The following is a 15,161-nucleotide window of genomic DNA, read 5'->3' as shown; positions in this document are numbered from 1 at the left end:
TATTTTTCACAGCCTGGTGGGTTGGTATAGATATCACTTTTTTTGTAAAGGTATAGCTACGTACCTCAAAGCTAGAAGTCTAATTGTCTTTGATCTTTACCATGCACAGGACTAAGGGAAAGACTTTATCTATATGTTTGTATGTGACTGTATGAAGTTTGAACTGCTACAATATGCAACCATATACATAATAATCATTTGCATGTAGCTAATGTTCTAATAGCGACTTATTATGTAACCATCTACAGGGAGCCTTGTTTGTAGCCAAACTCTCTACAGGGAGCCTTGTTTGTAGTTGAATTCTTTACTGGGAGACTTCTTAACCCTCTATAAGGTGACTTGTAATGGAGCTGAATTCTCTACATGGTGACTTGTAACACATGCTTATTGCCGACCCCTCTTCGGGGTGGTTGGTTATATACGTAGCTGAACTCTTTACAGGGTGACTTGACATAGACTGTGTCCTTTCCAAGATAAGTATCAAGTAATGGCAGAGTTAAGGCAACATGGCGCTCCAATAATCCACACAACTCATGGCCTCTGCTCCAATTTTCTCAGCACTAGTTCAGTTTTGTGACTAATACACATCAATAAGCTGATTGGCCCAGTGGCATACTACTGGTGGAGCAGTAGATGTCAGGGTTGGGCCAGTTTGGCTCAGAGTCGAAATACTTTTCAAAAACCCTGAGTAGTGGTTGAGTATATAGTTGTTGCATCAGTATTATGTACTAACGTAATGAACACTGCGATGTGTGTTTTTTACTTAAAAAGGATGTTTGAGACCATGATTTGAAAATTGATAGTGCACTGTTCAAGTGCACCTACAATTGAAGGTGTGGCATTTAACCAAGTATAATATAGAAGTATAGACCATTGTTTTCTACGAAATAAATATGGAATATATTTATGTCTGGTGGGAAATATTCACAGAATATACAGTCTCTAAAACACTACACTACTACAAAACAGTTCCTAAGATTTTTTAAACTTTCTAAACTGTTCATCCAATCAATGTATTCACTGAGACGTTCCCTCAACCTCTCTTCATCCACTCCTAAACTTGCCAGACTTTTCTTGAATCTAGGATCATAGCTAGCTCTGCGTTCAGTAAAATCATGTGTGGTGTGTTGTACCCTGATAGCATTAGACATCATGCACATCATCTGGTATTGGGATATTACAAAATGAGTAAATACGTTGAAGAGTAGCACTCAAATTGTTCACATACATGGTGAATGGAATAACAAGTTTGTTGTCTGCCGGCTCTTTGAAAAATGACATTTCTTGCTCACAATAAGGAACTTGAGTATGTACCGCCCAATCACGAATGACTCTCCATGTAGCAGGAAAGAAACCTTGAAATGTCTTGCTTTCTTCAGCCATTACTTTCATAAAATTAATACTACTACATAAACGTTTTACTGGATCTCGTACCACCACAAAAAGTTTGGCTTTAGGATATTGTTGCTCAATATTTTTTGCATTTAACAAAAAATGACCTTTCAACAACATACGCTGTTTGGGCTTACCACGGTAGTACATTACCTTCTTCATCATACAATCAGTAACTGGTAAAAAATTCCAGACAAGGTGTTCATCTATTGGTTCTGGTATCCTAGCAAATGAGTGTCCCCAAATCATAAAAGATGAACCCAAGCAAAATTCACAGCAGCCAAAACGCCAAGAATGTAACATAAACCCCCAAGTCTCCGGTTTAAGAAAGACGAACTGATGGTGCTTATTTCCCTCTGTTCCAAACAAACTGTTATTGTAAAAATATTCCTGCAACCTGAGTCTTGCCAGAATTGGTACAAACAATTTCCAGACCCAAATGTAAGGAAACATTCCATCAGCTACTGTGGGAGCAATAAAGTTTTTTGTGTCATCTGTTAAGTATTCATTTAACTGAGATGATCCACTACGTAGACCTGTAATCATGAACACTGGCTTCTCAATGTTAATCTTGTGGTACGAAGAAAACACCAGCTCATCTATGTACCAACACAATCCATTTTAATCAGTGAGCCCAGTACTATCAAAAACACTAGAATGCGATTTGTAATAGGAATATTTTCTTCTGGTTTCCCCTCAGTAAACACACCAATGAAATACTTACAATATGATGACCAACTCGGTATCATAGGTGGCATTCCCCATATGAACAGACCCAACACAAATAATGGCACACAAGCTATCGATACAGGGAGCCACACGAGCATTGTAATGCAGTAATAGAAAATCATCATTAAAGCAAAAGCAATATTTGGTCGCCGGTGATCATCTGCAATGTTGATGTCTTGTGTTAAATCACCCATAGTTATGTATGTGGCCTGTAACAGAAATACATACTATTGTACATGTATTACATTGTACACTGTATTAGCAAGAGAATAGGCTTAATATTTATGTTATACAACAAGTGTAATTAAAATCACCAAATTTCCCTTAGGCCACTGCAACTAAATCTTTACATTATGATTGCTGTGACACTTGCTATATAGTGAAATATTGAGCAATCCTTTCTTTGTGATGGCCTAAATAGGTAAATTGCTATCCCTTTGTGGCATAATATCTCTACTTGCAAGGTGATGACATAAATATTTTGCACTGAAAAACATAAGGTTGGCTGGGTCCAAGAAACAAAATATTTAATTGAAATGGATAACAACGATAAGAATGGTACCAGAATTAGTTCAGTTGGTAAAGTACAAGCACACAGTGCACCTCTGAATGCATGAAGGCTATGGATGATATCATAATTGACAAAATGGCCGTGCTAGCACAGGGGCTTCAGAGACTTTGGCACACAGTATTCAAAATGAATGTTGTTTGTAGTTTTTTACACGTGGAGCCGCAAGACAATAAAGGTAGGAAATAGTACACATACTGTGATGGTGCAAAACAAGCTCCAACAAGACCGAAAATTTTTAATTTGGACACAAATAGGCTTATTTATTTTGCATTATATTCTGTATACCTCACCTTCGTCGTTTTTCGAATTTATACACACTACCATATGGGAATCACTATCTCACACAATACCTCCCTGTACAAAGTCCCCGGCCACACTGCAGTGTGGCCATTTTGTTTTGTGACATCATAGGTAATGCACGAAATATAATCACAACGTCAAGAAACGTCATTGTGGATTTCGCTCATTTTACAAACGAACTCTTCAAGGTGAACTCACTTGAATGGGGTACATCCCAAAGATGGCAGAAAAGAACATGTGTGAGGATTGGTGGGGGAAGTCTGAAGGCTAAGAAGGGTAGTGGGTAATGAAAAGAAAATCAGGAGAATGGATTCTAGGAATAGTTAGTGCAAACTTCAAAATCAATTGAATACACCTCTGAAACACTGTGTGGGGGGGGGGGGGGGGGGGGGGGGGGTGGCTGACCAGATAACAGCAGAGGTTCTGGAGCACTGTCACACTGTGCCCCAAAGACGTTGTAGTGTATTTTAACATTCTAAGGCTATACTAACCTTTTAAAACCTAAACGCTCTGTTATCTACACAATACACATGACTGTTTTATTAGAGTATTTTGTCAAAGGTGTGCATTCTATATTCTATTTGAGTAATTAAACAGGGCTCTGTATACTGGGTTTTTCTTGCGGACAAATTTACTTTCAAAAATAAAATCATGCAACACTTAATCTCGAGAAGCGGAAAATTTGCGACACTAAATTCTCGCACAAATACTCATTACAATAAGCTGTGTTTGCATACGAAATGGAAATGTAGTTGTGTTTCTTTGCATCCATGATGAGTGGTGGCCTAAGGCTAACATGAACTGATATGCTGTCTGTTGTATTACAATGTTTGTGTGTTACATTAGAGTATACATTAGAGTATTATTGTATGTACATCAGTGAAACATGTAAGAATCGTACTGGTTGGATTTAAGAAGGTACTGGTCGGTTCTTAGAGTTCTGGTTGCTTTAAAACACTGCCGACCAGTGTGGGCAGAATCCTGCATACATGAGAGCAAGCACTTGGTTTGTCGTCAAATGTTCCAACACCGTGTCATAAAATGTGTTGCTAATATTGCAAAGTGCCCAAAAGTACTGTGTGGTTGTGTGGTATAGGATTTTTCAATGGAAATAAAATTTGCAGTATCCAAATTTTTTGATTATCCAAGCACGTTTTGGTACCGAGGGGGTTGGATAATCAAGGGAGCATTATAATCCCAAACCTTTCATAGAGATACATGCGCTAACAATTACGTATACCGTTCTCATTTGTTTGCAACAAATGGGAACTGTTAGGGTGCATGTAGCACAAGTTTTTTTTTTTAAGTTTAGCTCTTCAGAACAAATGCTCACTTTTTATTTATTTGTTTTACTGTGCAGAAATCACACAAGACTATAACGCACAGATATAATTACTTAAGTTACTACAAAACTGATCTAAGGAGGGAGAATTAACTACATAGGAGGGAGTGGGTTCCAAAGCTTAATTACTAAGGGGGAAAAGGAAAATTTATATGAATCAATACTCACCATTAGTTGTTGAAAATATCCATTCCTTAATCGAGGGTCATAAGGGATAAAGAATCTTTAGGGATGTCAATGTGATCATTAATCATAATAACTTTGTATTAGTGATGCACCGATACCGATACTAGGATCAGTATCGGCCCTATTTTGGCGGTATCGGACTGGTATCGGTAAAGCTATAAACGTCCGATACTAATTGATACTTTGTATGACGTCACCTAATTGCTTTTCAAGATGGTGACGTATGTAGCACCGGTGTCAAACAGAGTTAAGCAAAAGCTGATATAAGCGGCCATGAATTCTTTTATAAGCCAGCCATTAACATTATTAGTATGTGGAAACAGCAATAAGCCACGAAATAAGATTCATTGAAGCCATAAATGATTGTTGTCCTGGTGATTGATGACCACAAAACCAGGAACTACAGTTTATGAAATTAGCTAATGTGTTTAGTAAGTTAGTCTATCAACTACTATTGGAATTACTAGCTGTTTTTGTGAATAATGCCTCAGCATGGCAAAGTATTGGTATCGGTCATTTCCATCTAAAATGTACTCGGTATCGGATCGGTAGTGAAAATGTGGTATCGGTGCATCACTACTTTGTATTAGGTGTTAGACACTATTTCTCTAACTGATTATCTAGCATAGTGCTAAGCTACCAGAAACACACACACTTTAGTATTGTGAAGTGATATTAGTCTGCATAGCCTAGGTTAGGTCACTTACTAGCTAAGAAGCTATTAAACTGGTTTTTCCCACCAACCTGGTAAACAATTAATTTCCCCTGCTGACAAGTGTTACACAGTATAAATAAGCATAGATATTATAGCTTACGAAAACAGATTGGAAACTGATGACATCACATAATTAACGTGTGTACAAAATGGGCGGATAAGGTGTGTTACGCTGGTGACTAAGTGCCTGTTAGACAAAATCATTTACACAGACAAGTTATGTTCTCTTGTGTGGTTCAAAACGTTAGTAGTAATTCGTTGTTGTGTTCACAGATTGAAATTGCTTTGTAGCCATTGTGCCTGTACAACAAACACAATTTGCCAGCAATGCCTAAACTGTATGTCATGATTTATATTACATGCTACGCTTACAGTACATATAAGGCTATAGAAGTTATTCATTAGCGCAGTAGAACTAAACAAGAGTTGGTATTTGAGGCTATGTAGTCAAATTATTAAATACCAGTTCATGGTAAAAGTTATGTACCTATCAACATTAAGCCCCATACCACCCCATATGTATGGGGTATTTGACAGTTTGCAAGAGCTATAAAGCCCAGTATAGGGCTTGTCTAATCCCCACCATAGTTGAAAGGCGATTTTAGCCCATAGAGGGATAACTTTTATGTCACAAAATTAAAATGTGTAACAGCAAATTCCGTGGGGAAATGGGCATCAGTTCAGTTACAAGGATACGTAAGCTTGAAAAAATGATTGTCACCAAACAGCACTTGTGCACACACACTTTTTGCCAATTATCTGCTGTAATTCGTCCAGCATAATCCTGCACTAAAATATCCCTTACACTACTTGCTTCCGTGCTCCTGGTAACATGGTCACATTTAGAAAGACAGTTTTTCAACAAACCTGAGGTTAGAGCTCCAATAGCATAGGTAAATTTTCTGCCCCACGTAAGTGATTATGTAACGGCTGTGACGTCAGCTGTTACTGCTCTAAACTGGAGAGTACAAATAATAAGTTAAATTTTCATTGTAGTACTGTTACTGTGTTTCCAGAACAACCCTCCTCAATGTCTTATATCTCACAACTAAAATATAAGGATCAGAGCTGAGCGATAGTACAACTATCACTATCACGATTTGATAGTAATTAACTTTTATATCACAATAACGATAGTATCACGATAGTTACTAGTAGTTATTAAGACACTCAACTTCACGTATACAACACTTGAATACTCCAATTACGTACACACCACTCATCTGATTTTCTAACACTCCACTAAAAATTGTTATATGTCAGTATTGCAGTTGCTATCTTTGTTGTTCATGTTGAAGCTACTAGCCATTTACAGTTTTTTGAACTTCAACGCTATCATGTTTGCTTTTGTTATCCATATTTTCGACTAAGCACAGACATGGATAAGTAATCGTGATAACACAATAGTATACTATCAAGATCACAATTGTTAATAGCTATCACGATAATCGATTGATCACCACTATCGCTCAGCTCTAGTATCATTTTAAACATAATTTAAACTGTTTTTGTGCTGTCTGTTTGTAAAGTATAAGGTTGAGTTTTTTATGTTTACATTTTAGGAATACTTCTGTGAATGACAGGTTGTACCTGTTATGAAGCACAGCGGATGAAATCTTCCATCATTCTTACCATTGCCGCCCAGTTGGATGAAGTAGCTCTTGCAGGAGCCAGTCAGAATTATGATCTATATAGCATGTGTGTTATTGTCTTTGTCCACAGCCTGTTATCACTGTTCAGTATACTTTAAACACTGTTTACTATGACTACCTTTGAGCTATACGTATTAACACTTTTGTACCATTGTATGAAAGTGACTAATTGTATACATGGAAAACACTATGTGGCTGACTGAGAAGAAAAATGTGCAAACCAGATGGGTTTCCAGATGGCTGGGTACTGGCAACTGTAGAAACCAATCTGTCAGTGGTTTACGCATGGAAGTACTCTACTTGTGTGCTATAAAATACTGCAAAAAAATACTGATACAGATTCTCAGGCAGTACCCTCACAAGCCAATCTCAAGGTCTAAGCTTGAACTTTGCGGTCAGCACCAAAATAACCAGTCAAACAGAATGCTATCAGTCTCTGATGAGCAGCAAGACTCAGTGTAACAATGCCGGTAGGCCTCTTTATTTGCCTATGAATGTCATGCACACCTACCCCAAGTCTATGAGCGGGTAGAAATTTGTGACCCAGAGTCTTTTCCCACCCATTTGCAACAAGCATACTATCCCTTAGCCATATTTAGTGATTCCCAGGGTAGAAAAAACTACATACGTAGTAGTGAATACAAGTTATCCCCAGGAATTGTCACATAGATGTACCTATGTCCGACCTGGGATGGGTGGGTCATGCACATTGATAGGTACAGAAACCATACCTACGCACATAACTTCTGAGATTTACTTTAACTGCAGGATTAGACTATTCTTTTCCATACCTCAAGGTTTACACCATGCTACAAAGATTTGTTTTCTCTCACAGAAAAATGATCAAATTTCAGTCTAATGTTTGGGAGCATTGACCTACTAGAGATCCTTGAGACCAGTATATATTAGTGATGTGCAACACATAACGATACATCGGAATATCGCAATACTCTGGCTGTATCGTGATATCGTTATTATACTCGTGTGTCGATATTGTGATTGTGCAATCACAGAAATGTGAAGGTCTGGTCTGGTGCAATTTAACAGTATAGTTTAGTTGTTTACCAGTTTGCTAGACTCTTTAAGCTTGTAGTGCAGTGGAGGAATTGTTGTAGCTAGTACTAAACTATGAAAAATTATCGGCTGCCCACACACATTTAAGCACTATATCAATGTAGCTGGGTTGCTTACCACTTTCCTGAACTCTTTTAAAGCTAAGTATAGTAATAGCTGAGTTACTTAGCTATGAAAATTTATTAGCAGCCCACACATTCAATAGCACTTGAGGCACTTTTAAGAAAAATGTACCATATCGTGTATCGTATCATGTTGGTGATTACACAGCTGTGTTAGATACAGACATGTTCTTACAGTCATATCGCACATCGCTAGTATGTATAGCCAGTATAAATACTGCTAATCAGAAATCAATGTAGATTCTAAATTGTTAAAAAGGAGGTGCATGTGTTTGTCTGGAAACTCTAGCTTCATACAGCCACACCAACCAGTAATAAAATTCTATAGAAAACAAATGTCACCAAGCAGAGGAGGGTGGACATTATTCAAGTACTGTTATAGTGCACCAAGTGACACTAAAGATGAAACAAATTGCTGGTGCAAAGAGATGAGGCAATTTAACACATGCGACATATCAAAATCACCTTAACTAGAAAGGTTTAAAACCAAGCGTACTATTGTAAAGCTATATTAACTCAATCCAATTATCCAGTAGTTTTGTGAAATCTTAGATTTATTTATTTATTTATTAGTAATAGCTGTATCATGTACCCGAGCGATTTGCCTGATATGTACACCCACGCTCTCGGGCCACCAGGCCCGAGAGCGTGGGTGTACATATCAGGCAAATCACAAGGGCACGTGATACAACTGATGTGTACCATGCCAATGCAGGCTAAAAGCCTGCGGGCAATTAATCACCCAAACCAATACGATACCGACCACCGAATTCATTATATAGACCAACTTGTGAGATTTGATTATGGGACAGCAACAACTAACGGTGTGACTACGTTTGTTACCATAAACGGGAAAATCCTACAGATATCACGGAACACTCAATTTAGTGATTTTATAAAGTGTTTCAAAGTTGCTACATCACTTAAATGCTGTTTACACAGTTTTCTAAACATCCAGAGGGGTAAACTTCGCTGTAGAGTGGTTACCTCGTGATATATGAAAAGTCGGCGTGGTACATAATCAAACATGAGGACAAGCGCTTGTAAATTACCCATGACACTAGTTCTTACCTTTAACTTTCGTTTGTCAACTCATAGGGTGGTAAGGGAGTCAAATTGCCTCCGTCTGAGTGCTGTAGGATGGAAAATCGGCTTCATGGTTTTTATCAAGTGAGCAATAATAAACTCCCACAATCGAATGCTGCCAGGATTCTTAAAATAAAAACAAATCAACGTTACCTCACCAGATATCAAGGCCATGGTTTAACTAAATAAATGGCCAGCCATGGTTTAACTTAAATGTACCATAGCCAGCCATGGTTTATGAGATATGTACCCTGAAATATTCCTTTGAAGTTAGGTGGCTTCATGGTACATTTTGCTTTACAGCATACATACAACAAGATACGTATACAGTATAAACATTAGTAGTCCTTAAAATCTAGTGTATGCTGAAGGTCCACTGGCATCCAGTGCCAGTGGCTTGGAAGTAGTTATTAAGATTAGTTATAGTTACTTATATTATATAAACTCATTTAAAGCAAGGGTTACAGGTGATCAAAGTTGCCCCCCCCCCCCCCCCCCCCCCCCAAGGTTCCCTCTATAAGGTACATCTAATCCCAAATTGATTTTAAAGTTTACAAGTTTTTGTTTACTGCTTTTTGTAACAGAGCTAATTATGAATCCTAAACCCATACCGCTTCAAAAGAATGGCGCTATTTAGTCTGAGTGGGTGCCCCTAATGAAGGAGATCATGAAAAGCTCCTCTGCAAACTGCAATACAGTCAGTACAGAAATAAGGATAATTTACTGCATGATTGAGAAGCCTTGAGAGTGCTATTGTACCATCAACACCTTATACTACCAGCAAAAGGAAAAGACACAAGGGAGGGAAAAGGTGAATCTCCATGATCCCTAAGATACCGTACAATAGTACTGCAGATATGATACACCTGGCACTTTTAGATTATTGTGTAACATTCACCTTGAACTTTGATGGCTTCTTTCTTGAAACGACTGTGCGTATTCTCGAAGCGATATGCTAAATTTAGATAATTTGGTAGAAAGTTCTTCCAATTCCGAGTCAGCTGGCATTGGTAGTTTTTTAAACTTGTACACCTGTAAAATTAATTATATAGTAATTTTAGTAGCTATGTACATGTACATACACAAATTACGACACACTTCCGTTAAAAGTTATGCTGATGCTGTAGTACAGTATTAACTCTGACAACACACTTTGGATATTAAACATGCTCATACTCTTGTCACTTACTGTAGAAGTTCAGGGGCCATTGGCATGGTACTAAATAGCAATTCTGTTCCTCCATCCATGCTGATTATTGAAATATGTGCTTATGTGTTTGGGTTCACTAGGTTGTGTTCATACAATATTATATGCACAAGTATGTATGAATATCAAATGTGTTAATTGTACTCAACTACTTCTCTATATTTCAGACTCAGTATTGGATTTAACTGACCAAACAGATGATAGCGAGATTCCGATTGAAAAAACAATAGAAACTGCTGCCTTTTGCCTCCTACTGCCAGGTGCCATGTTAGACTTAAGTTCACTGCTTGCAGCCAAGAGGTTTCGATACAAACATGGGAAAAAAGGAGCACTCCTTGCAATGAAGCTGCTCCAGAGGGAGAACTTAGGAGAATTAATAGCAAAGAAAGCAAGTAGGGAGGTTTGGGGGACTTATTACAGTTACAACAGGGACAGACAAAAGAAAAAGTGCATGCGTTGTCAGGATCACAATTTAGTTCAAAATGATTCCATAGAAAGTTTGTAAGTTTGTATATACTTGATAGTAGGTAGGCTAAGATCAGTGTTGAGAAAGTTACTTTGTCAATGTAATATATTACATATTACTCTGTACTTTTGGGCAATGTAGTAAGTTACAGTTACATATTACTCCAAATGAAAAGTAACTTAATATATTGCAATAAGTTACTTTTGCTCTGACCATACACCTTTCCTCATATCAAAACTAATGTCAAATTTACTGGATTCCACAAGGTTTTGCCCGTTTCCGGTAAAAATTACACCACCTCATAAACAAACCACTATAACTTCCGCATACTTCACTTTATGGAAACACCGTTTGGTTTATCAAACTCGTTAATGTCAGGCGAGTCCTGTGGTATATTAGATGTTGCTCTGAGATGAACAGGAAGGGCAGAAAGAGCCTTGTTCTGGTGAATTACGCATCATCAGGTACGTAAAATAATGCTGGAAAAACAAGGTTTTTCGAGTACTTCTCTGTAAAATTACCAGTTAAACACTCAGTACGGGTGGATTCTTAATCAGTACGCTTCAACACATACAATGATACCAAGTTTTGGGGATTTGGTGGAGGATAAAAGCCTGTACTTTTGGGATTTGTCCAACCGCGTAATCAATTTCTCCAATAGGCTTTTGTATGGAGTGCGCATTATGCCGTAATCAACAATGAATAAGTGACACTGTGGTAACGTTACAATCCCAGTACGGCCGGAATTGTATAGGGCAATTCATGGGTTTTCTTTCATTGTATAATGTGCTGTAGAAATTATGGGTGCTAATGCCTGTACTTTTGTGTTTTCTGAATATATTACAAAACGCATGTATTTTGTATTGGACAAGAGAATTACAAGGAATGACAAGGCTTTTTTAATCAGCTTTTTTGACAAACCTGAGGTAGTGAAAGGGTTATAAAGTAGATATTACATCTTTTTAATGTTTAATTCTTTAGAATTAAGGATAAAACTTAGATCTCTGTGAAAAAAAATTTGACCATTGAGGTTCAGTTTGGCTGTATTTGAAAAAATGTACAGAGTAGTTTTGATATGTTTACGCCTTGCATGTTAGTTACTGAGCTGTCATATAGTATACACTCCTGTAAATATAGCTACTGGCTTCTTGCGCCTGTGTAGAGATGCTCTCTTCAGCCATACCTAAACATTGCTGGCAAATCATGTGACCAGTTGTCTGAGGTGTGAACTAATATGGATAATTTTATTATAGGGGATCAGGACAGTAGATTATTGCAGCCATTAAGCTGTTGAGTAGCACTAATTGGTTAGTTCTGGACCTAGTAATGTGTTATGAATATCGTTACACGTTGCTAATGAACTGTAATAATACCTGATTTTCATTACTAATATAATGAACTGTAGGTTCCTTGAAAGTAACTTAAGTTATATTACTAGACTATGAATAGTAACGTGTTATATTACTTGAAATCACAAAATGTAATAACTATTAAATAACGCGTTACTTTAGTAACACGTTATTTCCAAACACTGGCTAAGATTATAATTTATTATTGGTAAAACATTCCATATGCAAGGAGTCTGCTGAAATAGAAGTTGCTGCTGGAAACATTGGTATTTCTTACGTGTTGCAGTAAGAAATACCAATGTTTCCAGCACACAATTAAAGTAATAATTTTACGTAGCGCTTAAAACGTGTCCGTCCTCTCTGGTCACTCTGTCAAGCACAAGCCCCGTGCGAACGGCTAGGAAGATCTGACTATATATTTGTTAGTGCTTTGTTACCACTCACTAGATCTAGACTATATAACAATTCAACAAAGGACTACATTACAAACAACAGTCACTTGTGACGTGCGTAGTTACAATAATCAATAATAACACACGTTCATGCTTACCTTGATTATTGGCTAGTCTATGAAGTCCTGACACCCGCTATTTTATAGAATCGTTTTAATCGTGTCGTTGCCGCTTCACATCAATCAGGGTGAACAATTGCACTTACGTGGGCGTTATAACTAGGCGAGCCCAAAGCAGAGCACTTTCGTGAAGGGGCGGGCGGCACCAGACTAAGCCCTGGTACTTTTCTTTTGTGTGGGGGCGGGAAAAGTAGGGTCCGGTACACAGCATTAAGAGTAACGCTCCACTGCAGTCAAGGTGACTGTTGATTGCTGCTGATTGGCGAAGCCCTAAACTTCTAAGGCCTCGGCCTTGTTAGCGATTCCGGGAGAATTTTAAAATTAATGGAAATAGTTTTTATTTAGCATCTTGTGCAGTACTCCCTGAGGATCTCATAAACGCTTAGCTTTTAAAAATCTGTCATAGGATGGTGGAGTTATAAGCAATTTTGTCCTTTAAAATATGCAAACATTTTCTCCATAGCTATCTTAAAAGTTCCAAAAAATGGCACAATTGAACAAATACTTAAAAGTTATAACTGAGCTTTGCAGTAACAGTGAATAACACTTTGAACTTCTGTTTTCTGTTATAAATACCTTAATACATGGACCACAGTGTAACCTTACTTGTAAGACCCTCTGAATAAAGGTCAGCTCCATAGAAAGCTACTTAATAGTTGCATGCATTTAACATCTTGCAGAAGGCAAAACAGCATACGCATGGTGAAGTGCAACCACTCTGTACTAGTCACCTCCACTCAAAAATACAATGTGCATGCAAAGCAAGGAGTTGTGCTGTTGATTTATAGCTGCTTATATGATTATTTTTTTCTCTTAATGTACAGCTCCTTGACAGCTACCAAAATGGTGCATCAAAAGACTACAGCTAGGTTTAGGTTAATCCAGTGTGGTATACTGCCGTTAATGTACACTTGGTACTACAAGATCTGCTGGCACCACGCTCTACCCCAAGACAGCCCACACCAACCCTATTCATAATGAATACATGTCAGTCGATCGGGGAAGCAGCTGTAACATCATTTGATGACTGGAGAAGCAATGTGTCTCGCTTGGTGGGCGAGGGTCCAGGTGGGATATTAGGTTCTCACGCTCTGTGTGTCTGTGTCTGTGTGTCTGACAGACAACAATGATCTTAGTTTGATGTTCAATTCTCACTTATCAAAATATTAGTCTGCACACAGGTACGTTGTGATTGTAAGCATTAACTGTAAAGGTTTAGGCTCACATATGTTTGGATAGGCCGAAACATTATAATGCTATAGCTTCTTTCAAGTGGCTCTAACTACTATACTTGTTGACCAGTGTATGCCAATAAGAACTAGTAAGTATCCACCAAATGGTGTGGCATTCAAACACTTATAGTTCCTGATACTTATCATAAAGTACAGTGGTACTTTATATAATTTCTCACCAAACAAATCACCCAAAAACCAGCCTCACTGTTCTTCGATGACAACCTGGTGGTATTGGTTAGAAGTCCAAATGTGCTTTCAAAACAATCCTCGGAGCGATCTGAAAAGTCTTCAATGAATTTTAAAGTTATTTACTACTGACTGACTGACTAACTAACTTCCTTATTCCTTCAGACAAGCACAACTTGACAACCATTAGCCTAGGCAGTCAGTCTATTCATTTAGAATGTAGAAGGTATGGTACAAAATTTACAGACGACTCCTGTTTCATTCTAACTAATGAAGGCCACCAATAACTCACCACATTTGAGAAAGAAATGGGACACAAAGGGGACAAAGGTAAGCCCATGATGCATGCATTTTAGCTACCATGGTAGGTGAAAAGGCATTTCTTGGGCCTAAGCATTGTCAAATAGTAAAGAAACCAAGCCTATACTGTTCTTCATGGTCGTGTAACAGGCAGAACATTACAGAAAAAAATTGCTATGTTGCTTGCTACAAACTGAACATGCGGAAATGTGTCACTGTTAAGAAGCTCAGTTAATCTGGCACCATCCTTTCCTTTGATGTGGTAGCTATGTGGAAGAAACATTAACAAACAAGTGTAGGGATAACATTGCAATATTTAAAACTTAGGATTCCAATGATAAAAAGTAGCAAAACAAGTTGTATGAATGATGCTATTGCAATATAACTCTATGTGGGAAAATCCCTACATTAGCATGTTATCACCATCTGTTTAAGTCCAAAGAAAGGATTTTCCCACAAAGCTATGTTGTAACAATAGCTGCCATCATTCACATATCTTGTTTCACTACTTTTTATTGCTGAACACCACTTCATTAATTAATTAATTAATAGCACTAGTTATTTTTGGTACAGCGTACTATTATTACATGTGTGGTTTTGACTGCTTTATTAGAGTATCTTGACATCCCTGCTTATTTTGAGTGAGCTATGCAGAGCTTAACAGGAATGGTTGTCATG

The 15,161-nt window shown here is 37.7% G+C and overlaps 1 long non-coding RNA gene across 1 annotated transcript; it reads right to left on the bottom strand.

Moving 5' to 3' along the window:
* Positions 1–874: 874 nt before the first annotated feature.
* LOC136259059 (uncharacterized) lies at positions 875–12,865 on the bottom strand. Its single transcript, XR_010703169.1, has 3 exons — positions 12,742–12,865; positions 10,068–10,201; positions 875–2,330 (listed from the first exon to the last, which is right to left on the bottom strand). It is a non-coding gene; the product is annotated as an uncharacterized lncRNA (long non-coding RNA).
* Between the last annotated feature and the right edge of the window lie 2,296 nt (positions 12,866–15,161).

Source organism: Dysidea avara, chromosome 6, assembly GCF_963678975.1.
Source record: "Dysidea avara chromosome 6, odDysAvar1.4, whole genome shotgun sequence".
In the NCBI taxonomy this organism is placed as follows: Eukaryota; Metazoa; Porifera; class Demospongiae; order Dictyoceratida; family Dysideidae; genus Dysidea; species Dysidea avara.
This window is presented reverse-complemented; position numbering and strand designations above follow the sequence as displayed.